At 58.1% G+C, this 24,661-nt stretch overlaps 1 protein-coding gene and 1 long non-coding RNA gene across 6 annotated transcripts in view; one reads left to right on the top strand and one right to left on the bottom strand.

Annotated features, from left to right (window-relative positions):
* Positions 1-5,698: 5,698 nt before the first annotated feature.
* Positions 5,699-14,130, bottom strand: LOC123625276. 2 transcript variants are annotated; one of them, XR_006730447.1, is made up of 6 exons: positions 13,852-14,130; positions 10,513-10,591; positions 10,201-10,401; positions 9,710-9,848; positions 9,121-9,345; positions 5,699-7,050 (listed from the first exon to the last, which is right to left on the bottom strand). It is a non-coding gene; the product is annotated as an uncharacterized LOC123625276 (long non-coding RNA). The 2 variants fall into 2 exon arrangements; XR_006730446.1 differs by lacking the exon at positions 13,852-14,130 and having other exon boundaries at positions 10,513-10,988.
* Positions 13,609-24,661, top strand: part of ADGRG1 (adhesion G protein-coupled receptor G1) — a 36,931-nt gene continuing 25,878 nt past the window's right edge. Inside the window, exon 1 of one of the 4 annotated variants that reach the window (XM_045533631.1) lies at positions 13,609-13,701. The gene's annotated coding sequence lies outside the window, so the exon portion shown is untranslated. Of the gene's footprint in view, positions 13,702-14,633; positions 14,861-20,952; positions 21,126-24,661 lie in introns of those variants that run through there. The other 3 variants (XM_045533632.1, XM_045533630.1, XM_045533633.1) reach the window with 3 other exon arrangements.

Here is a 24,661-nt window from a genome sequence, read left to right as displayed (position 1 = left end):
CTTTAACGTATATGACTGTTTAGGATTTCTATTTCTACTTAAGTGAGTTTAGGTAAGCAATGCTTTATTAGGAGTTTTTTTTTTTTTTTTTTGAGACAGAGTCTCACTCTGTTGCCCGGCCTAGAGTGCCATGGCGTCAGCCTAGCTCACAGCAACCTCAAACTCCTGGGCTCAAGGAATTCTCCTGCCTCAGCCTCCTGAGTAGCTGGGACTACAGGTGTGCACCACCATGCCCTGCTAATTTTTTCTATATATATTTTTAGTTGTCCATATAATTTCTTTCTATTTTTAGTAGAGACGGGATCTCGCTCTTGCTCAGGCTGGTCTATTATTTTATTTTGTGCTACTTATCTTACTCATTCTATTCTTTTTCTCTTCTCATTGGACTTTAAAAAATTGTCTGGGCTGGACGCGGTGGCTCACGCCTATAATCCTAGCACTCTGGGAGGCCAAGGCGGGTGGATCACTTGAGCTCAGGAGTTCGAGACCAGCCTGAGCAAGAGCGAGACCCCGTCTCTACTAAAAATAGAAAGAAATTAGCTGGACAACGAAAAATATATATAGAAAAAAATTATCCGGACATGGTAGCGCATGCCTGTAGTCCCAGCTGCTTAGGAGGCTGAGGCAGAAGGATTGCTTGAGCCCAGGAGTTTGAAGTTGCTGTGAGCTAGGCTGACGCCACGGCACTCCAGGCTGGGCAAGAGAGCAAGATTCTGTCTCAAAAAAAAAAAAATTGTCTGCATGTATTTTATCATTTCATTTTACCCCTTGTTTGAAATGATATACTCTGTTTCTATTCCTTTAATGCAGAGAGGTTGGCAACCTTTTTCTGTAAAGGGCCAGACAATAAGTGCTTTAGGCTTTGTGGGCCACAGTTGTCAGTCCATCACACATTCTTTGTTTGGATTTTTATAATGCTTTTAAAATGTAGAAATCATTCTTAGCTTGCAGGCGATACAAAAACAGGCAATAGTGTGCTGACCCCTTCTCAAGTTCACCCTAGAAATGATAACATGCACAGAGTTTATTAAAGCCTAAAATTAATGAAAACCTTTACTCTTCCTCTGGTAACATACTGATATCAGAACATTTTGATGCTGTTTACTCCCCACCCCTAATTCATACGCTATATTCCACTAGATATTATTATCACTGTTTTATACAATGTTTGTGCACATTCGCCCACATATTTACCACTTTCTCTGCTCCCTTTTCTTTGTTTGTCCCTCTGACCTTCTATCTGTTATACATCTGTCTATAGTAGATCCTTTTCCTTCTGCCTCAAGTACATGTTTTAGAATTTTCTTTAGTGAGGGTTTGCTGGTGACGAACTCTGTTTTTATTTGCCAGAAAATGTCTTTATTTTGCTTCCCTTCTTTAAAGTGGGACTTGAGGGTTCTAGTGTAGCTCTGCCACCACAGCTGCCTAATCTTTTCTGGGCCTCAGTTTCCCCCCTGGTGGACCAAGAGGAAGAGCCAGTCATCCCTCCACCAGCCGCCAGCTCTGTCTCACCTTTAGGGGAGATGTTATGACCAGGCCCCGAGGTCTGTCCTGCCGAGGTTTGGGGCCGTGGTTGCCTATGTGACTCAAGGACCCAGAGGGGATGGGCTGGGCTGGGTACGATGGAGTGATGAGGTGCAGCTGCCTTCCTGGAAGCCACAGGCCTGAGAACGTGCATCCTCTGAGGCTGCCACGGTAGCACTTGTGCGGGTGTTACCCAACATCCGGCTCATGTTAGCAGCTTCTCACCAAGAGGCGTGGATGACAACACGAGGTGAGAATTTGCTGCCTCCTCTTGGGCTAGGGGACCTCAGGAAGGCAGGCCTCCCTCTCTGGGCCTCCTACTCAGTCCTGCCTTCCCTGAGCTGAGCAAGACACTTGTGTTTCGGCCTCTACTCTGTTCCTTAAGCCAGTTCCTGCCCCTCTCTGTGCTTCGGTCCCCTCTCAGTGAAATGGGATGCAGACAGGGAAGGTAAGTGTCAAGGGTCCCTCCTGCCCTGCCCATCAGGAGAAGGTGTGACAGTCCCTTATAGTGTGTAGCCCTGATCCCCGCCCGCTCCCATCCCAGGGGAAAGGAAGTGCTGGGTGTGGGCTCTGGGACAAGGGCCCGGCCACCTCGCTGCTTGACTTCTCCAGACCCAGTGCCCCTCACCTGTGCCTGGAGGTAGCAGCAGCACCCACCTGGCAGAGCTGGCAGGATGACATGAGATAATTCGCCCAGGACCTGGCACAGGGTCAGTGCTCTGTGATGCAAAAAGTAATTCCCAGGCCACCAATGCCCCTCCCTGATCCTGCCAGGCCCTTGCAGAGCCCGTGCCTGTCCCTTCCCCCCAGGGGAAGCCAGAACCAGGAGAGGCCTTGGCTGTGGCCGGGGCTTCCACTTACCCAGATCCTCCCATGCCTCCAAGCCAACCCCCAAATTAGTTATCATTTAGTTAGGACGACCAGCCTGCGGACAGTTAATTGCTCCCATTAGCAAAACATGAAGACTTTAACAATCAATTAATTAATAAAACTGATGAGTGCCAGAGCCACTTCTTTCAGCAGGAACTGATTTTATTAACCATTCAGGCTGACATCCTTGGGTTTGTACCCTTCAAGATCCCAGGGAAATGAAATCCATTTCACTGGTTATCATTTCTACAGAGCCAGCTCTGGGCCAGGCAGTGTGCTTTACAAGCTACATCTTTTCTAGTCCTTACAATGAGGTACCACTATTATGCCCATTATACAGATGAGGAAACTGAGGCTCAGAAAGGTTATTGTCTTCTTCAAGGTCACATGACTAAGTAGAAATGGATTCCAGTTTGTCGGACTCCAAAGGTATTTTCCCCTCGAATGGCCCCTCAAAAACCCCAGAACCTTTGAGCTAAGGGGCTATTTCCTGCCCATCTCATGGCCTTGCGGGGAGGGGACATGTGGACTGAGGACTGTCCCCAGAGTAACTTTATGACTTTAGTCATGAAGGAAGCTCTCAGCCTCTCAGACCCACTAAGGCAGGTTGGCCTCTTCAGCCCCCCTGCCCCACCCCGCCAGCCTCAGGCTCCATCCTCAAGTTCTAGATCCTTCCTCACTGCTCACTTACCTCTTCCTTGTCTTCAGCTCTCCCCTGAGCCAATATTGATGTGATTTTAGATGGCACAGGAGATTCATTTTTAATTTTAGTATTAGGAATAGCCCCTCATTAATTACAGCGTGGGTCCTTGGTCATTAAACACAGGGATATTGTAGGTTTTTTTAAAATAATCATTTTGAATTAAATGTAAAAAGATCCATCTATCTAGAAGACAGCATTAATATTTGGCGGATTTGATGTCGAGACTTGGAAAAACCCGTAAAAAGGGAACTTGCCCGCCTGAAGCTGGAGAGACCTGGTCTGGGTTTCTCCACCTCTTCCTAACCAACCGGGAGGTGTTTGTCAGCCCCAGGGGAGAAGTCCCTTCCCTTAGGGGAAGCCGGCTTCCTCCTCAGCCAACGGGCTCATTCCGCAGCTGGGTTATTTATTTCTCCGCAAGCCTTATCGATGTCCTGCATTTGTATGGTTTAAAATAATCATGGTTGCCTGGGGTGGAAGTGGAGGGGAGACTGACTGCGAAGGGGCACGAAGGAACTTTCTGGAAAGATGAAAATATTCTACATCTTGGTTGGGGTGTTTATTACACGCGTGTACACATTTGCCAAGTCATCAACCTGTACACTTAACATGTGGAAATTTTATTGTAAGTAAATAAAGTTGATTCAAAAGCAAAATTCAAACCAAAGCCACAACTATTCATTTATGTTGGGAGCCACTCTGGTTCGTTTCCATCTGAGTTCTGACCCCTGTTCTCTTCTGCACCGTGTGCTAGCTGTCGTTCAGCCGTCATTTCAGCTGCTCCCAAAGTCAGCATTTACAGACTTCTGCCACGTGCTGGTCACAAGAATGGATAAAACAAAAGAGAGATACATTTGGCAAAACAGTTAGCACAAGTCAGGCAGGAAAAGGTGGATTAATCAACAAGTGGTGCTGGGACAATTGGTTCTCCATTTAGAAGCAAAATTAGATCACAGTAGGGTGACGATTGTTAACAAGAATTGAGAGCATATTTCAAACTAACTAGAAGAGAAGGTCTGGAATGTTCCCAACAAGCAGAAATGATAAATGTTTGAGGTGAATGATATCCCAATTACCCGGATTTGATCATTATACATGTATCAAAATACCACACATACCCCATAAGTATGGACAACTATGATGTATCAATTTTTAAAAAGGGCTTACTCCACAAAAAAATTGAACCCCTGCCTCACACCATGTACACACGCATAGACATTCTGGATGGAATAAAGATGGATGGATTAAATGTTAAACAAAAACTATAAAAGTATTAAAAGAACATACAGGGGAATTGTTTAAATAAATTCCAATCAGAAAAAGCCATTTAAAGCAAGATATGAATGCCAGAAGTCATAAAGGAATGTTACATTGAACTATATAAAAATGTAAAACTTTTCTATGACACCAAGAATTTAGCTAAAAAGCATGCAGTAGACCACGGGAACATAGTTGTTTCTTAAGTATTAAAGAATTCAGGTTTCTAATATGCAAAGAGGTCCTGTCAATCAGTAAGAAAATGACAAAAAGCCCAATTAAAAATGGGTAAAGTGTATAAACATTTGTTTCACAGGAGGAGAAATAAAAACGGATGATTTATGAAAAGCTATTCAGTCTCAAGTATAATTGCAGGTAGGCATAGTAAAACAATGAAATCACCTCTCTCTAGATTGACAAAAGTTAAAAAATATCGGTGTGGATGTGGGCAAATGGGAGCTTTCATGCAGTGTTGGTGGGAATCGAAATTGATATTACTTTTTAAGGGGGTGCAATGTAGCAATATTTATAAAATTTCTAATTGCACAACTCCATGGCCTAGCAATCCCTCTTTTAGGAATCTATCCTTCAGAAATAGCCCCAAAATATATGTTAATTACTGCAAAGTGTATTATGCTAAAAATGGATACTGCCTAAATTTCGTTCCATAGAGGATTTTGGCTAAGTAATTTTACATTCTGTGCAATGGAATTCTTGCATTAATTAAAAAGAATGGAAGAGAACTGCATGTACTGACCCGGAATGATGTCCATTATATCTTGGCAAGAGAAAGAAAAGCACGTTGCAAACACCGTATAGCATACTAATCCTATTTTTGTACAACAATTGCCTATGTGAGTTATAGGGATAACATATTAGAATAACAATGCCTTACGGTTATTGAGGGTTTGTTGTACACACCAGGAGCATGGAATTATTATTATTCCTATCCTGTAGATGAGGAAACTGAGGCACAGAGTGGTTAAGTAATTTGCCCAAGGCGACACAGCTAGTAAGTTACAGCGCAGGGATTTGAACTCTGCAGCCTAACTCCGCAACTTGAGCATGTGACCTTAGTGCATGGTCTTATAGGCCAAAACCACTTCTGTGGCTAGTGGTGATCTCTCAAAGCAACACTGGAGAGGCCAAGTCACTTTTAATAAACCCTTCTCAATAGAGATTAAAAAACACAAACTTGTACCAAGGACTTCTAATGAAAAACCCCAGTTTCCTCCAAACCCCTCCCCAGGGGCACCCACTACTAACAGTTTTAGTTCATACGGCGGTTACCTTCAGAGCAGTAAATAACACACTTTCACTGCCATTTCTTGATTTATTAACCTTGAACATTATCTGGTGGCTTCTGCAAGCTTCCAAAAAAGGAAAACCCAGCTTATCTTTGGTTTTTCTTTCTTCTTGCCATGGTGCTGCCTGATAACATACCACAGTCGCCAAGACTAGGCCCGCTGAGGCTCAAAGCTGAAAAGGGATTTGCCCAAAGTCACTGTGAGTTGGTGATGAAGGGGACACTTGACCCCTGGTCTTCGTGGCTTCAGGGCTGGGCTGTCTCTGTGACAGGCTGTGGCTTTCCCTGGGGCTGACCGTGGTGCCCCTGGGCCCAGGAGGCCTCTCTCACTCCGGCAGAGGCCTGGCAGGGCTGGGTGGGTGGCCCTGGCTGGGCCTCCTGTGGCTCCGTGGCAGGGCAGGCGTATTTGCAGAGCGGCAGGTGCAGCCTGCAGGTGTTTGACCAGCCGAGGGGTTTATTCTCCGCCACTGGCTGATCGGCCTAGACTTTGACCCTCGGGGTGTCCACACAGCATCCAGATCACCGCCCCCATGGCCCCTGCATCTCTGGGGAAAGGCTGAGCCAGTGGCTGAGGCGGGTGGAGTGCTGAGTGCCTGACACCCCAGCCCCTTGGGAAGAAAGCCCCTACTCACATTCCCGACCTTGTAGTCACCTTTAAAACATTACCAGTACTGCTCACCATCACCAAATCAAATCAGAGACTGCGGTGGGAGGCCTTGGGTCTAGATGGAGAGGAGCCCAGAGAGGGCAGTGATTTGCTGGAGGTCACGCAGCAGCCGTGAGATGCGGACACGGGAGTGTCCTGTCTTCAGCCTGGAGAGAGGCAGGCTGGCGGGTTGGGGACAGACAACAAAAGAAACGCAGGGTTGGGGTTCAAACCTGGGGCTCGTGGGGGGCCCTGACAGTGAAGGGAGGCCTTGCCCACCATGCAGGGGACCCTGAGAGAGTGTGAACCGTACTGTCCCCACCCCTGTAGCCTCCTCCGCCCTGAACGGTGAGCTCCTTTGCAGTCTTATTTGTGCTGTGTCTGCCCTAGAGACTCTTTGCCTCTCTCAACCTTGGTCTCCCCACCCATAAAATGGGTATGTGGATGGGAGTGAGGGTGGAGGTCGAAGACTGTGGGAACCTTCTGGTTTTAAAATTATGAACCACAAGGAAGATCCCTTACGGAGCCCGCGCAAGGCAGGCTATGACTTTGGTCGCCGTAGCAGACACAGAATAATGGTGGAGTCCTGTCCGTAGCCACTGCCACCATGTCCTTCGGTCAGCGGGCAGGGGGGAAGCAGGAGGAGGAGGCTGAGCCTCTTCTTTTTAAGGACGTGATCCAGGAGTTGCGGACTTTACTGCCACTCACATCCTACTGTCCAGAACTTGGTCGTGTGGCCACAGGTAGCTGCAAGGGAACCCAGGGAATGACGCCTTTATTCTGGGGGGCTGAACAGAGGGGGCTGTATTGCTACAGAGGGGGCAAGTGGATATCGAGGAGCACCCATGGTGTCTGACGTGCAGCCTAGAGGTTGCTAGCTGGGGGCCCGTGGGTGGGATCTGGCCTTCGACAGGCTTTGTCTGGCTTCCAACGAGCTTTAAATCCATTTGAATTAATTCTCAACTTCTAACAACTAAGATTTTCACATAATTGCCAAATTCCTGGCATCGCTTGAAAACCTGATCAAGCCACATGGGGCCCGTATTCTGTCAAGTGACAATTCACTGGAGCTGGGCAGTGCCCCCAATATGGCCTGTACTCTCCAGTTAGCCCCAGGCCCCCTCACTCCCTACTGCCTTCCACCCACCCCCACTTCCCTGTTCCTCTCGCCAGCTCTGCCGCCTGGCCTCTGTGGGCACTGTCGTTTGTAACTCCTGGTCCAGCGTAGCTGCAGGTTCTGCAGACAAGGAAACTGAGGCACAGAGAAAAGAAGGGACTTGCCCAAAGTCACCCAGGGAGCGTAGACAGAGCTGGGACTGCAGCTCCAGCCTACAAACTCAGCCTCAGTGTACCTCCTGCCACGCCGGTCGGCCTGAGGATCAGCCGGGGAGGAAGGATGGCGCAGTGGTTAAGCCAGTAGGGTCTTCGATCCTGGCTCCGCCGCTTGGAATGCCAGAGCAAGTGACATGGGCTCTCCGAGCCTTGTTTTGTTTCATTGTTTGTTTTTGTTCTTGACGATGACATGGGCTAATCACACAGCCCGCCTTCGCAGAGTCATGTGAGGACTGAAGTGAGGCGCAGGGCCACTGGCACCTGACAGCGAGCACCTCAAACTGCATCCTAAACACCTCGCCCGCCTCAGCCTGCACAAGACGCTCTCATTATTGCGACAGGAGCTCAGAGACACGTGGAAAAACACAGCGATTTATCCTCGTGCGAGTGGGAGGGGCCGTGGCTGCCCCTTCCGGGTGACGGGGCACAGTTTTCTCCCTCTGGGGCATGGCACCCCCAGACTGCGGAGCCCGCTCTGCGGGGCGAGCAGACTCTGTGTGGGGCCCCGGAAGCACAAACACCCTCTGACTGAGCGGCTGCGCCCACCCGCCTCCGTCTTCAGCAGTGAGGGCCGCCTGCTGGGGTTTTAGCTCCGACATGGTTGGTGCAACCTCGGGGAGGCCCCAGCTGCATCTCCTGCCAGCTCCTCCACCTGCAAGGGTGGCATGCTTCGGGGCCAGCGCGGCCGCGGTCCCCAGGGCACTCCCCGCCACAGCCCAACATTTGGATTCTAGCTCTATTTATAGACATCTGTGTACCTCGATGCTCACGGGACATAGAGTTTGGTTTTGCTTTGATTGCACGAAAAGCATTAGAACGGCTATCATGGAAATAATTCTAAAATAGAAAAAAAGCACCCACAATCCTGTCGGCTCTGCTGCCTAATAGCATCGCTTAAGTGCGTGTGACAAACCAGGCACCCTGCTCCCACCGTTGATCTCCCGGAAGCTGCACAACCATCCAGGGGCAGGAGGAAACATGTTACAGAGGGGAAACTGAGGCGCTGAGTGGTGACCACCTCCTCAAGGTTACGCAGCTAGGATTTGAGGCCACCTCCAGTGTCCCATGCTCTCCCACTGCGTGGGGCTGTCCCTCCTTGCCCCGTGTCCCTGCCCCCCCTCAGCTTTACCCAGAAACAGAAATTCTCCACCATCATTCACGCTACGCAGAGCTCTTCTGAGTAGTGCAGGGCATCTGCCCTGTCTCAGAGCGGGGAGACAGATCCCTGCGACAGGTGGAGATACTGCCTTTCTTTTCTGCTTGTGTCACTGAATGTCACTGTTACAGTGGCCCCTCACTGTTACAACGGTCCCTCGGTGTTCGTGGGGGATTAGGTTCAGCCCCCGTCCCCCAAGGATGCCAAATCCAAGGATGCTCAAGTCGCCCACCCCTGCCAACTTATACGGATGGCCCACTGCGTAAGTACTTTATTTTTGATGTGACCATATAACCACGAGGCAGAGGTGACCAACCCTCCCGGTTTACCTGGGACTGTGGGGTTTCCTGGGATGCAGAAATTTCAGTGCTAAAGCAGGAACAGTCCCGGGCAAAATGAGAAGGCTGGTCACCCGGAGGGCAGAGCTGGGCTGTGCTTTCTGGGCCAGTTCCTGGTGTTGGGCACTTGGGCTGTTCCCAAGTGTTTCCCGTTCGGGCTGAACGGCCCCGTGACCACAGCTTGTCGCTGGAGAGTCCTTTCTTCAGGGCCCCTCCCTGGTAGGAGGAGACCAGGCGTTTGGGATTGCTTAGAGGAGATGGACAGGACCTCACCAGCTTCCCTGAACTGTCCCTGCAGGGAGGTGGGCTGGGCACACAGGACAGGGCCAGGGGAGGCGGGGGCCAGTGGTGTGTCCAAGCCTGCTGTTCTGGCCTGCAAGAACTGGTTGTTACGATTTTAGACATTTAGTGAGTTGGCTGTTAAACATACACACTATTAAGAATTAAATTATATAAACAAAACTAAATTACGGTCACATGCCTCGTAATGTTTTGCACAACGACAGACTGCATATATGAGGGGCAGTTGCCCCGATCTTGACCCTGGCAGAACTCAGTCAAATGGAGACACGGGGCAAACCTGGTGACGTCCCATGATGCTGCACAGGGACAGCTCCCGCAACATCACGGAACACCAAGGATGTGGCCTGACGCTGCTGACTCACGGAGGCTTGGGTGAAGCGCCGTGAGCTGTCTTTGGTTGCCCTGAGTCTCCTTATCTGTAAAATGGGGCCAGATAACATGCCTCAGAGATGCTGGGACAGGCAGATGAGGCTCTTGTTGGCACAGTGCATTTCAGAGTGGCCCCCTGCCCCCTGCCCCCTGCCCTGGGTCTTCTCATTTGAAAACACTGCAGGACAGACCTTCTCATTATTCCCATTTCACAGATGAGGAACACTGAGGCTCAGAGAAGGGCCTGACCCGCCACACAGCTGGTGAGTGATAGCCCCAGGACAGGAATCAGGTCTCCTGAGCCCAGACGGAGTGCAGATGGACGCTCACATATAGACAGAAGCTAGAAGACTGGATGTGCGTGTGACTGAAGGCTACAGAGAGTGGGAATGGACTTACCGCGGGAGGCAGGTAACACCACTGGCCGGCCCTCCGCCTCTGTTCTGAAAGGCCTGGTGGGGGTGGTGGGGCTGGTCTGAGGGCTGGCCGTGGAGCTGTGGGCTCGCACATCCACATCTGGCCACGGAGAGAGACCACTTCTTCCAGATGTGGCCGGAACGGAGGAAAGTTGTCCTGTTGTTCCCATGCAAGGAGCAGAGGCTAATACCGTTCCACAGAGAGGCAACACGGAAGACCAGAGGGGGCCGTGAAAGGTCAGTAATTTAAGCTCCCTCTGCATTTGGACACGGCGAGCATTTACTGGGCACTTACCCTGTGCGGCCGTGGTTGGAAGCACTTTAGTATCGTCTCGTTCAATCTCGTCTAATCTTCACAACTTCATGGATAGATTCTGCTCTCAGCCGCAGTTTGCAGATAAGCAAACCGAGGCGGAGGGAGATAAACCAAGTGGAGCTGGATCCACACCCAGGAAGTCTGCTCTAGAGCCCCGTGCAATCACGCCCCCGCTGCCTGCCCTATGGGCGGTTTGTTTTCTAAAGCTTAGGGCCCCGGCACCCAGCAGTTACTGTGCAAATATCAGCCTAGTGGATGAATACGTGAATTAGTGAAACGTGGCCCACGTAAACTAACCTGGGAGCAGGAAGCGATTTTAGAGACTATTTAGTCCTCCCCGTACATGTGGCAGGTGGCTTCTCTGCATCACCCCCCACTGAGCAACAACACCTTGGCTGCCCTCAGAGACGGGAAGCTCACCCCCGGCCTTGTGGGAAGCAACAGCTCTCGGGGGGGGGGGGGGAGCGTGGAGGCTGAGCCTGGGGCCCTGCTGGGGCACAAGATGTCCGAGCTGGGGGCCCCTTATGCCCCTCCACGCCTCCCATGTGCCCAGACAGGGAAGGGGTCTGCATTTGCTGGGGTCCCCCCGAGCAGGGGTGGGCGTGGGCAGCAGAGCGAGGCTGGGATCACCCAGGGTGGGTAAAGGGCCTGGAGTCCTGGTGAGAGCTCAGTCGTGCTCCTCAGCCCCTGTGCCCTGCCTGCACGCGGGGGCTGCTGCCTCCCGGGGTGTGGCGAGGAATCAAGGACTTAGCGCGGTGCCTGGTGGCCAGGGTCATAGCTGTCACTGCCATCTCTGCGGCCATTAGATGTGCGTGTTGGACACTCTCCGGCTCCGTTTCATTGAATCCTTCATCTGGGTGCTGGGCTAGGTCCTGGCTTGGGGGGTCCCAGAGATCCAGCCCCTCACTCACAAATGCCCCTCAGGTACCTGCCCTGGCGGGGCCTGCCGAAGCAATCTCCTGCCCCCATCCCTTCCCCTCCTCTGGAAGGCAAGCAGGGCAAAGGCGCGAGTCCTCATTTAATAGATGACCTGAGGCACAGAGAGCTTGAGCAACTTCCCCAAGTGCACCCAGCAAAGGAGGGTCCGAGCCAGGGCTCCGGGCAGAGATGGGGAGACCATCGCATGCCAGGGACCCCGGGGGCAGCGGGGGTGCGGGTGGAGCGTGGTGTCAGGAGTGGGGAAGTCACCGGTGGGTATACAGGAAGTCACAGGGACTCCCTTGGTGTCCTTGTCAGAGTGGGTGGCATCTCGGGGGCCGTGGCGGAACTCTGGGGCTTGGGAGTCAGGCGTCGTCCTGCAGGCCTCCCCCTCTCAGACACTCCATCTGCCTCCCGGTGCCCCCCATCTGTGCCCAGCCAGGGGGCTCCCAGCTTCCTGCTGGGCAGAGCAGCCGCAGAAGTGGCATCAGCAGCTGGGAATTTGCCATGGGGAAGAGCAGAGAGGGGATCTGGGGACCAGGAACCCCAAGGGGTCTGGGCTGGTCTCCAGGGATGGGTCTGAGCTGTGGCCGGCAGAGAGAGCCCTTCCTCGCCTGCTCGGGGGATGGAGCCTCTCCAGCAACTCGCCAGACCTGTGCTCACCCCCACTCCCCTCCGTCCATCTGTGCGTCCACCCTCACGTCACCTCCCTGGCCTCCTCTTGGCCTCACTCCTTCATCCAGCCACACAGCCGAGCCGGCCTCCTCCTCGTTCCGTGAACGCACCAAGCACCCACCCCAGGGCCTTTGCACGTCCTGTCCCTTCTACCTGGAACTTGCCCACTCCTGACAACCCAAAGGCTCCCTCCCAGCCGGGGCCAGTCTGTGCTCAAGAGTCGCTTCTCAGAGAGAGTCTGTGCCCACCCTCAGCCTCCATCACCTTCTCCCCCCTTCCTGGCTTTATTTTGCTCCATAATTCTGACCACTGGATGTATTTCATATTCATTTGCTTATTGATTCGTCGTCTGTCTCCCCCAGCTCTAAGAGGGCAGAGATTTTTGCGTTTTGTTGGCTGCCGTCTCCCCCGTGCCGGGAACAGTGTGGGAGCACAGTAGCCCCCCGTGAGCGCTTGCGCAGTGCCTGGCTGCAGCCGTCCTGTCGTCCCTCGTCATCCTTTCCTTCTTCCCGCACTCCCTCCTTCACCCACATTTCTCTGTACCAGGCCCTGCGCTGGTTCTTGGGTTTGGTGACCTGGCGGCGGAGCACACCCCTGGGGGATTGGCCAGAGACGGGGAGCCCAGGCGGCTGTGGGGGACACAGCGGGGTGGGGGTCAGGGAGGCTTCCTAAGGTGCATTATGGACACACAGCGCCCCGCAGGGCCTGGCCCACAGCGGCAGCTGACACAGCCTTTGGAGAATGAATCGGGACTCCTGGACCGTGTCTTAGAAGCAGCGGCAGCAAAGCGGCAGTTCTCGATGCTGGGAGTGGGTGCCTGGGTGTGAGAATGAGGCCTGCAGGTGGAGCAGGGGCCAGCAGGAGGGGCAGGGGCGAGGGGGCAAGGGCAGGCACCTCCTTCGTGTTGGGGGAGGGGACGGGTGCGCCCAGGGCGCCTCTGCTGTGGGGTAGAGACCCCCAGGGCACTTCCCCAGGAAGAGGCTCCCATGCCTGCCCACTCTTGTCTGCCTCAGTTCCCCCTTTGTCCCGCGTCCTGCAGGAGGCTGGACATTGTGCGAGCAGGAGGCCCATCCCCCCGCACCCCACCCTCACTCCTGCCTGCTGCGTTTGGTTTTATTACAGGCAGGTGAGTCTGGGCCCAGGATTCAGGTGGGGCCTCAGCTCAGGGAGGAGGCAGGAAGAAACTCACAAAGGGCTGGCAGATTCTGGATGGGGGGCAGCACCTCCCAAAGGCCCTGGGGGGGCCCTGAGACCCAGAGACACCAGCGGCTCCCCCGGCTCACCCAGCAACCCTAAGCGGCCCCGCTGCCCGGTGCAGAGGTGCCAAAGTCCACGGAGAGCTGAGGTGAGGGGTGGGGGCCTCAGCACCCACCGGGGAGGGCAGCCCTGCAGGGACACCCAGGAATGAGAGGGGGTGGTGGCAGCTGCAGCTGTGGGGCGGCCGGAAGTGGGGCCAGACACAGGCGGAGCCTCACCTGGGGCTGTCGCCTGCCCAGACAAGCTCAGACGGCCCGTGCGCCCAGGGAGGCGGAGGCGGCCCAGGCAGTCTGGCGAGGAGCCTGCCTGGACCTGGAGGTAGGCAGCTGCTGTTGAGGTGGGGGACGGGGCGGGAGAGGTCAGCGGGGGTGGCTGCCAGCCTGGCCCACTTGACCTTGGCCGTCCCTCGGGTCTGGTTCATTGCCCTGAGGGTCCCTGTGCGTGTGGCCTGGCCCTTGGCCTGCTCACCTTCCGGGCGTCTCCAAGCGGGGGCACCGATTTGGAGGTCCCGGCTGTCCTGGGGTTACTCCTTGCTGCTCAGAGTGGGGTCACCCTGGCACTGGGAAGCTGGCAGGGCGTGAGGCGTGTGCCCAGCGCTCAGAGGAGGGGACCGCGGGACGTCAGGGCAAGGGTGAGACGGTGGACCCCAGAGCTGGACGGGAGGCTTGCGGCAGGGACCCAGAGCCTCCCGCTTCCCTGGGCCTAAGCCTGCTTCCTCCTGGGATCCCTGGGGAACCGGTTTGGGAGCAGGTTGGCCAGGGTTGCTTGACTTTTGACAAGGGGGAAGAAGGCAGCCTCCCTGGTGAGCGGAGTGGAAGGGACAGGGCCCAGGCCTGGGGGTGTGCACGGTCAGGGGCCAGCAGAGGGTCCCTCTGCCTCTCCCCAGTCCCCTGCACCCAGCAGCACAGCCGTCCCCACCCTGGCGGCACGAGGTAAAAGTCAAAGGGTCCCCTCTGGGCCAGGCCCACCACCGGCTGCTACCCACTCTGGGCCAGGCCTCTGTGGTGAGGCTCCTAAGTGGCAGTGGAGGACGCCCTGGGACAGGGAGCCGTCACGGAGGGGCCTGTTTCCCATCTGTGCCATGAGGGAGGCGGACAGGGCAGTGGGCCCCTCCCCTGGCCCCTGCACACCCTATTTCACGGGCCCCACAGCCAGCCAGGCAGAGGTGGGTGGCTGGAGTCGGGGGGGCGGGGGGCTGGCACTGGGCCGGCTCCGCCCCACCGACCTGGCTCCCTGGGGTGTGTGGGCAGCAAATGGGCCCCTGCTAATGGGTGGTTGTCATCATGGCGCCATTACGCCTCCTGAGCCACCTGCGCCCCAGCACTTAGGGGGAGACCCCGGGGGCTCCCTGGCACGTGCAGAAGGCGGCCCTTCTGGGAGGGGCTGGGGGCTGGGTGCTCCGTGGGCTTTTCCACAAAGTAGTTTCAACAGCAGCTCTTCACTTGGCCGACAGAGAAGTGGTGGCAGCTACTTCCAGGTAAGGACACTGAGGTGCCCCGATGACCCCCCAGGTGGGTCTCCTGCAGCCAAAACCTTAGTGCATTCTGTGCTGGGCACCAGTCGGGGTGTGTGCGTGTGTTGGGGTGGGGGTGGGGTGCATGGGGAGGTCAAGGCTGATAGCATTGACCTTGGGGACTCCGTGACAGTCCAGTGAGATGGCGCATTATCCCCCTCAAGATGGAGCGAATCCTGCCATCTTTGCACACTGCTGTGCCACCTTGTGGGTAGTCACTAAACCTCTCTGGGCCTCACTTGCCTCCCTTGGCCCAGGAGCGAGGATGCCTCACTGCCTGACCAGAGGCACCTGGCCTACCTCGCAGGCCAGGGCAGAAGTAGCCGCTGATTCGAGGAGCACAACTATTGGGGGCAGCTGCAGTTGGGATGGCCTTGGGGGAGAGGGGACGCAGGTGACCTCATCCCAAGTCTGGGCCCCCTCCTTCAGGAAGGGAGGCCCCTAGAGAGGAGTTAGAAGCCTCTCCCGCTCCCCACTACACACTGGGGAAATTTGCATTTCACAAGAGAACTGGGGTGGGGCAGAGGTTGATGCTAAACCAAGGACAGGATGGTGCAGTGACATTGTAATTCCCAGAGGCCCATTTTACAGGGGCACACTGTGGTGAGGAAAGGTCCGGTCCCGACTGTTTGGTGCCAGAGCCCACGGTTGGCCCTTTGCAGGGCTTTGGGCCATGGTGGGAGGAGCATATCTGGGCTGAGGGGCAGGATGGAGCCCCCCAGCCACCGGGCTCCCCCAGGGAAGGCTGCCTCTAAGCTGGGCGCCGGGCAGGGGTCCTCCCAGGAGCCACACTTGGACGAGGGGCTGCGGTCCTGGCTCCAGAGGGAGAGTGTGAAGCCACCATCCCGGGCACCTAGCTCCAGTCCCTGAGCTGCAGAGGGGCACCCTGAGGCCAGAGGCAGGCAGAGTCTCACCTGGGAAAGCCAGGCCCCTGCACGCCCAGCCTGCGCCCTGCAAGAGGGGCCCAGGCTGGCAGGCATGTGATTAGGGCGAGGAGAGGCTTGTTAGAGGTGGCCCCCATCCTTGCCCTGGGCTCAGGGGCTTCTGGAGGTTGGAGGGCAGGGGCGCGGCCATCGTGACCTAGGCCTGTTCTGGCTGGATCCAACATTCCTGCCAAATGCCCTTGGGAGCAGAGGGTCAGACATTCCGTCATGCCCAGGAAGAGGGGCCGGCCACCCTGTCTACCTTCTATCTCAGGCAGCTGGGCACCCAGGCGTGCCTGCCCCCCGGGGCGGTCAGCGGGGGTGGCCCTTGGAGGCCCAGCCAGCCTGAACTCTAAGGAACTGCATTCTGCAGCGGCCCCTTCCCGGCAGGGCAGGAACACGGTGACCATGGGGGAGGGAGAAAGTCTGTCTGCGCCAGGTCCAAGGCCACTTGTTGGCATACGGTCAAGATGCCATCGGAACCAGGAAGAGGGTACTAAGGGGGAAAACAAGACTTCAAGTCGCATCCTGGCTTGAATCCTGTGTGCTCTTGGGCTGGCCTCCCCCAGCCGCCAGCCCCAGCCTCGGTCTCCTCCTCTGGCAAATGGGGCAAAGCCTCCCTGACAGCACCGTGGGAGAAAATGCAAGGCACTTGCCTGGCACAGGATAAGAGCTCAGGAGGGGCCCGTGGGCTCCAAGTCTGGAACCTTCCGGGGAAAGGGTGGAGAGGGGCCAGTGCTGTGGCCAGGCATGGACGCAGGAGCCTGGCTGGCATCCGGGGAGTGGCTCTTGCCTGACCACAGCCACGGTGCTTTTGAAACCGGACACAGGTAAACGTGGGCAGGGCACCTGCACGGGCTCCACCCCCGAGGGAGCCGGCTGGATTGAGCCTGTCCTTGGAGCACCAAATAAGGTCTCAGAAAATAGGCTTAGGACCGGGGCGCTCTCCTCCCACCTGTCTGGGCTTTCATTCCTTCACTGAGCTGGCACCAGCCTCTTGCACCCCAAGCCCGGGCTTGAAGCTCCGTCGGACTCGTGCCATTTTAATGGCCGAGGCCAGCTCTTGCCCCCCCCATCTCGGCTGTGTCACGCTCCCTGCTCTTTCCCCAGCTGGGGGATGGGCTGCGGGTGGCGGAGGCAGGCCCAGGGCACAGGGCACACAGCTCCCTTTGTGAGGACGGCTGAGTCACATGCGCAATGCCATCCCTGCTGGGCCCTGGGGCGGGCGTGATGGGAGGTGGCGTTACTGTGTGGCTGCGGCTGCCCCCGTCCCCAGGAGGCTTTCCCACGGGAATGAACCGGGAGGTGGCTGGGAGCACAGGCCATAAAACACATGGTCTGGGTTCAGGTTCCGACTCTGCTGCTGACTTGCTGTGAGGCTTTGGGAAGATCCACTCTCTGACCTCAGTTTCCATCTCTGTTAAATGGGAACGATCATCACTGTTTTGTAGAGGAAGTAGTGGATGTGAAAGGGCGCTCCACACTGTGGAGTGCCGGGCCTTTGGCATGTGTGTTGATTTTATGGTGATAATGACATTGGCCCACATTTATTAGGTACCTACTGTGTGCCAGGCATTGTGCTCGATGATTTACAAGGTCACTCAGCTTGCAAGGCGAGAAGTCTGGACTTGAGCTGCTCTTGTCCAATAAAGACCCATCTCTGAGCAGGCAGTGGTCACCCACGGCCATTCGCATGGGTGGGTACAGCTCTTCAGTGTTTGCAAGGCTGGTTCACACTCAAATGCTGCTCTGGCTGGAGGGTTAGAGATGGAACAAGGGGCTAAAGACCCCCTCCCAGTCCCAGGATGTCCTCCTACTCACCCGGGCCTCTCCCCAGGACTCAGTCCCGGTGGGCAACAAGGATTGCCCGACCTCCTATCCCTGTCCTGGGATCCACAGGTTCTATAGGCCTCCTCCTACCTCCCTGGTGGCCCCATCCCTGCCTGCTCTGCGGGTTGCCCTGAGCAACAGTGCCCAGGCCAGCGCATCAGGGTGCTCGTGCTGTGCCAGGCCTGGGCTGTGAGCTCTACCCATGTGGCTTCATTTAATTGGCCCAATGGGCGGTGCTGTTTTTGTCCCCACTTGACAGGTGAGGAGATGAATGGATAGAGAGATGCTTGCCCAAGTCGCCCAGCTGGCAGGGCTGGGAGTAGTGGCCAGTTGGCCCGAGACGGGAGTCTGGCTCCTGACTTCTCAGTGGCAGCGTGAACCCCCCTCCTTTGTCCCTTAAAGTGAAGGGTTTCCTGCACCTTCAGATCTCCGTGCTCGTCACCGCGTCTATGGCCTCTGTCACCGGTCACTAAAGCTTATGACCTCCTCTGGGGCTGGGGCACCCTGCCCTTCCCGCTGAGCTCCAGCTGCGTGTTGGAAGCGGGGTGGGGTGGGGGGGTGTGGCTCCCACATGCTGCAGGGCCCCCCCATCCCCTGTGCCACGGGCAGGCTCTTCCCTGCCTTCCAGACCCGCACCCCATCCTGTGCCCCCACGCTGCAAGGACATTTCTGACATCTCCCCGCTCCCCCATCCCTACATGTCGGGTCTGGGGGGTCCCAGCCCTGCTTCTGTGGTGAGAACCAAAGGAGGTGGTGAATATTACGTGCCTAGCGAGGGCCTGACGCCTGGTGTCAGGTGTCTGGTTAGAGCCCACGTGCCAGCTGTGTGTCCTTGGCCAAGTTACTTCGTGTCTCCGGCCATCTCCAACATACTAGCGGCACCAGCCCACAGAGTGGCAAGGATGAAATGAGAATGCCCCACACAGAGTGTCCAACGCGGTAAACCCTCCCGGCATGGCGGATTGTTATTAGTCCTACTGTTAGTACTGATAATAGACAGTATTGTGTTTAATAATAATTTATTTGGTTTCTCTCCTTTGACTCCCAGAGCCCTCTGGGCTCTATGGTGCTGATAACCAACTCCGAGTGTCACCACGGTGACAGCCAGGCTTGTCTCCCTGGCCAGACTCAGAGCTGGGGCTGCTTCCCCACCTGCCCGCCCCAGAGCCTGGCACAGTGCCCAGCACATAGTAGGTCTCTGCAAAGCCTGGGGGTGGGAGGGGCATGGAGAGCTTGGCAAGGCAGCTCCTGCCCCGGCCAGGCTGCCCCACAGGCCTCTCCTGTGTGGCCAGGGTGACAGCTGGCTCCAGGCTGCTGGGTCCCTCCCTTGGCCATCTGCAGAGAGTGGAGTCTTCAACCCTCCATGTGCCCTGCTGGTCAGCAGCCTCTGTGGGCTGCGGGGCGGGGAATGGGGGGACAGCTGCCCTGCTGGCCTGGCCCCTGGGGATCAGCAGAGGCTGCCCCAGCTACCAGCTGGCCAGGCCCTGAAGGACTGACCTTGGGGAAACTGAGGCTTAGAGGCAGCAACTTGCCCAGGGACATGGCATGTCAGGGACTCCCCAGCCCTTCCTGGATAACTCGCTCCTGCTCCCTGTGTGCTGGCCCCACAGTGTGGGCTGACCGTCCTGCCCTGGCAGTAAGGAGTGCCCACCGCAGCCCTGGGAGGGGCGGCAGGCCTGACAGGGGCCAAGTGCTCACCGTGCCCGCCTGCCTGGGCATTGTGCCCACGGCCTGGACAGCGAGGCTGTCAGTGTGGGGAGCACAGTGCCGTTTTCTGGACGCTCTGGCCTGTGGCCTCCCCGCACCCCACAGCGTGGCTTTGCTGCTCTTGCCCCTCCCTGCGGCTCGGTGTAGGGCAGGCGGGTGAGGGGCGCAGTTCACCTGCAGCAGCCGGGCTCCAGGGCTGCCTGGAAAGCTCCCTGCCTGCTGCTTCCACGTGGCGTCGGGCAGCTTTTCCAGCCCCTCTTTTAGGTCCCACCCGGAGCAAAGGGACCTTAAGTTCCCTGAGCATCCACGCGTCCAGCCCCCACGCCGGAGGCCAGGGGAGGCCGGGCGGATAGTGGCTGGAGAGCCGGCTATAGAGCCACCGCCCGGGCTCCCCCGTAGCCTGGCACTGGCCGGCTCTGCGACCTTGGGCAGGTCAGCTCTGCTCCCTGAGCTGCGTGTCTCTGCCGCGTTGTCCCCTCCTGCTCCCTACGCGGACGGAGAGCATCTGCTGAGGGCTGGCAGGTGCCGGGCGCGGGTCTGAGCCACAGGTTAGGCTCCTCGGCACGAGGCAGTGGCACTGTGGCGCTGGCGCTAGGAGGGGCTGGGATTCATCACTGTTGTTCTCACTGCTGTTATTGCCGCCGCCGCCCGCCCTCCTCAGGCTGTGACATCCTCACGGCTTCTGACCCTTCTGCCCGGGCTGCGGGAGCCGGGAATCTCCGCAGGGCGAGTGAGTTATCCGGAGCTTCCCGGCTCCGCGGGCCGCGAACTTGGCAGCGGGAGGGGCCGCTGGCAGGCGAGTGGCCAGAGGGGGCAGGGGCGTTGCGCCGGCCCGTTTCCAGATTTCTCTCTCCGAGCTTTTGGAGCCGCCAGGAGTGGCTCTTCCCCTGGGCCTCAGTTTCCCCCGTGGCTCAACAGAGGCCGTTTCCAGGAGCCCCCGGGGTCTCAGAATCCAGAACTTGAGTCGTGGCGTGCTGAACCTGTGGGTGCTCGGGGAGCACTGCGCCGGGCCCCTCACGGTGAGGACCGACTCGGGTCAGCTGGTGAGTTGTGCGTGTCCGGCTGGCCTCGCGCCAGGCCGCCTGACACCCCCCGCCTCCCGGCCTGCCTTCCGCCCTGCCGGTCAGTGCCGGCTCCCGGCTGCTGCCAAGGAGGCTGGACTCTCCTTCAGGAAGGGGCAGTTGTCGCCTGGGCCCGGGGGTGGGGGAGGGCAGCATCCGAGGGGCCTGTTGCCGTGGCAACCCTGGGCTCTTTGCGGGAACTTTGGGGAGACCAGCTCCGGGGAAGTGACAGATGGAGGGTGAGGAAGAAGAGTTATCCCCAGCTGTGCCCGTCCCTGAAGCCTGGCACCTGTCTGCCTGGATGAGCGGTGAGGCTGAGGTGACCCCTCGCCCGGTGCTGAGTCACGGGCATCCCCCAGGGTCATGGTCTCAGCCCTCTCAGTCCTGCCCCCTCTGGTGTCTCTCGGAGAACTGCGTGACTCATGGCATCCTCCGTCATCCCCAGCCCAGCGAGCTCAGGGAGGAGGGAGGAGCCCAGCTGGGGCAGGGGGGTGTCCCCCACCAAACACACCGGCCCCTCCCCCGGCTCCGCACTGGCTGCCCGCCCTGCCCGCTGGCCGCCGCAGGAGAGGGGCTGGGAGCCTCCCGCATGCGCCGGCCCACTCGGCAGCCTGCGGGGACCAGGACCGGCAGGTTCAGCCTCCGGGGTGGACCCTGGAAGGTGGTCCGGCCCTCTGCCCCCACGCAGGACCCTCCACCTGGCACCAGGTACCCGTCCCAGGGCTCGACAGCAGGCGGGAGGAGGCATGGGGGTGTGTATGTGTGTGGCGGCTGAACAGAGAGTGTGGGGGGTGTCGGTATCTCTGTGGGGTCCAACTGAGCATGGCTGTGGAGGGGTCTCTAGAGTCGGGGTGCTTGAACAGGGAGATGCCGGGGTGAGGGGGCTGGGCCCAAGAGGAGCAGAACCTCTCAGGGCCACGAGTCGTTTGGTAGCTGGGGAAACTGAGGCTCACAGTGGCACAGTCACTGGTCCCAGCAAGCTGGGGTCTGCTCTCTGGGCTGTGAGGTCCCTGCTCCCACTGTAGAGATGGGAGGACTGAGGCTCTGAGGGGCAGGTGGCTTGCCCATGGTCACATAGCAAGTCCAGGGACGCGAAGCCGGGCCAGCTCAGGGAAGAGAGGGCACTTTGGGCTGGGCACGGCGCCTCTGCGGGCGGGGTCCCTGCAGCTGTCCTGGGGGCAGGGTCCTGCTCTTTACCGCCAAGTCCCTCGTTGGGAGGAGATGGTCCCGGCAGTGGGGTCTGAACACAGGGCACGCGGGAGACGGTCCTGGGAGCCGGGGCAGAAAGACGGGAAGTGCAGGCTGGGGACCCAGGGCCCCTGCCCGCCAACCACCAGACCTCAGGGCTCCCGTCTGCTTGGGACTGATAGGACCTCCCGCCCGCCCCCACCCGGGGGTGGGAAACCGGTGGTTCTTATCCTTCCCCCACCACCAGCCTCCTCTGTGTGCGCAGAGTTGGGGTCTCAGGGCCCCTGGGAGGGGACGGGGGCCCTTTTACTGAGGGGGGTGGGGGACGAGTCCAGGCAGGGCTCATGTGTGGCCGCTGGGGCCTGGGGCCAGTGGGGCGGGTAGGAATAGCCGGTGTGGCTCCTTCAGGGGGCCAAGGAAGTCAGCTATGTTAAGTAAATATTTGTTGAGTGCCTACTGTGTACTCCATGCTATCCTGGGGACGTGGCAGTGAATGAGGCAAGGTAGGTCTCTGGGAACTCCTGTGTGGCCCAGACCCAGGGCAGGGGTCTGCCCTCCCTGCGGGTTCCCTGGGGCAGAGGCTGGGTGAGAAGGAGCCTATCTGGTCAGCAGGAGCCACAGGCTGCCACGTTGGTTTCCCCAGAGCCCAGGCCAGGGTCCTGGGGGTCTTCCTTGCCAATGTCCAGGGGTGGGACACCCGACTTTGCTACAGGGCCCCCAGGGACCCAAGATACAGACCCGCCTCAGCCGTAGCATCACTGCAGCCACCTTGCCCTGCCTCTCCTCTGGGCCTCAGTTGCCCCGGCTGCTAAATGGGTGTCCTGCCCGGGGGGCTGGGGCTTGGCTCTGAGAGTGCAGGTGAGGGAGAGCTCGGGCTCCAGGTGTGGCCACGAGGGAGGGGCTGTGCCCTGGCCTGAGCCACTGGGCCCGGGCAGTCAGCCTGGTGTGACACCCCCTTTCGGGGACACAAACAAACAAGACAGGGGGTGAGATTAGCAGGTTAACAGAGGACCAGGGAGTCTCTGCAGAAGGCAGTGCACTGGGAGGACGGTGGGAGGGAGAAGGCGTTGACATGTGTGTCCCAGCACGGGGGACAGGAGGGGCCATTCCTAGCAGAGGACGCTGCGTGGGAAAAGGTTTAGGAAATGATGCGAGGTGGGGGGCTGGGGGGCGCTGGAGACCCGGCATGGGTCATGTCATGGCGCTGGGTGGACCATGCTGGTGGGTCCCAAGCTGCTCTGCAGGGGAAGGGAGATGGGGGCATTTGGCAGGGCGCGGCCACCAGCAACCGGGCCAGGTGGGTGCCGTGTGGGGCTGGGGGCCCAGGCTGCAACCCCAGCAGGACGGGGAGGGTGGGATGGGTTTATGATGTGGGGCTGGCCGCGCCGTCCCAGTCCCTGTCTGCTAGGTTAGGGCTCATGCTTAGGGGCAGCTTGGTGGCCGAGGGGAAGGGCGAGTGGGAGGTGGAGCTGAACTGGGCCCCAGGTCCCTTCATCCCGGGCAAAAGCTGTGTATGGGTGGGGCGGGGTGCTGTGCCGGCCTCAGGGATGCAGGATGGGCTGGGATGTGGCAGGGAGGCACGGAGGAGGCCGTGGGGATGTCGGAGGAGGAGGGGAGAACGGGCGAAACTTGGCAGCACAACCCCAGACCCCAGTGTAGCCTCCTCCCCCCTGGACCGGAGCCTGAGCGGGGCCCGGCACCCCATCCCCATCCTTGTCCCCATCCTCGGGGAGGCCCCGTGGACCCCGCCTTCTGACTCACAGCAGATGGGGGCATCATGTGAGCGAACTCGGCAGCCGGGGGTGACCAGACTCCAGGGACCGGGCAGATGGCAAATGGGGGGCGGGGCTGGCTGGCACAAAGGGGCCTCTCAACCGGGCGGGCGGGGCCCTGGCACGGCCTCAGCCTCCCCCCTGCTTTCCCCTGGGACCTCGCCCCTCCTCCTGCCTCTGGTCTTCACGCTGCATCTGCAGCTCCTGGAGGCCCCTGGGGAGCCCTGCAGATTCTGGGCTGAGGCTGGGATGCTGGGTAGGGGGCCGAGGGTTGGGCAGGAGCCTGGGACACGTATTTTCTGACCAGGGCCCAGTGCCGGCCTGCCCTGGCAGGAGTGGGTGAGACACCTCCCTGGTCCCTGTGGTTTAGAGCCTGGACTAGAACAATCCTGGACCTTCCTTGCCCTCGGACTCTGCCAGGCCCTGGACTGCTGTGCCCACTTTAGAGATGAGGTCACTGAGGCCTAGGAGGCTTACCCAGCGAGTAACTCCATGTCTTTGGGGCTCCGGAGTCTGGGCTTTTGTCTCTGGGGGTGGAGGGCTCCTGGGCTGGCCGAGCACCATGCTGGGAGCCGGAGGTCACGCGCCTTTGTCTCGAACCCCTTCCCTGCCACTGGCAAACCCATACCCCTTTAGGGTGACGAGGCCCATAGAGGTAGCAGGGCTGGCTCTCCCAGGGAGAATCTTGGCTTTGTTTCTTTCTGATTGTGTGAACGCAGGCCTGTGCCTCAGTTTCCTCATCTGTAGACTGTGGATAATAATCACATCTGGCTCGGGGGCTGCTGTGGGCACCAAGAGAGTTTATAGGGAAGCGTATAGGACGACACCTGGCCCGTGTACACGGTGAGCCTTATCGGGCTGATGGGTGCAGGGAGGCCCAGAGATAACCTGCGATGACTCGTGGGCCCTTCTTCCTGTCCCCCTCTCGCCAGGAGAGCTGGGGCCCCCTGGACACCAGCGGGACTCCCTCGGCCCCCTTCAGCCGGACTTATGCTTTGGCGGGGAGGCCCGTGTGGCGGACACAGGCTCCCGGAATGGCGCCGGCTCGGGCGGTTTATGGTGCGCTTGGCAGTTTCCAGGCAGAGATAAAAGCGCAGCCCTGGAGGAGCTGGCAGGGCTTCCGGGCAGCCGTGGACAGGCCCGTCTGCGTTAGGGGAGACGGCCGGGGCTGCGGGCTTTGCTGTCCGGGCGTCAGCCCAGCTCTGGTCCCTTGGAAGATTGGTGGTTCTGTGGCTAATGGCTCCAGCCTGGCTCTCCGGGCTCCCGGCCACTTACACCAACTCC

Source organism: Lemur catta, chromosome 20 (assembly GCF_020740605.2).
Source record: "Lemur catta isolate mLemCat1 chromosome 20, mLemCat1.pri, whole genome shotgun sequence".
Taxonomy (NCBI): Eukaryota; Metazoa; Chordata; class Mammalia; order Primates; family Lemuridae; genus Lemur; species Lemur catta.
The sequence above is the reverse complement of the archived record's forward strand: the minus strand, read 5'-3'. Positions and strand labels throughout refer to the sequence as shown.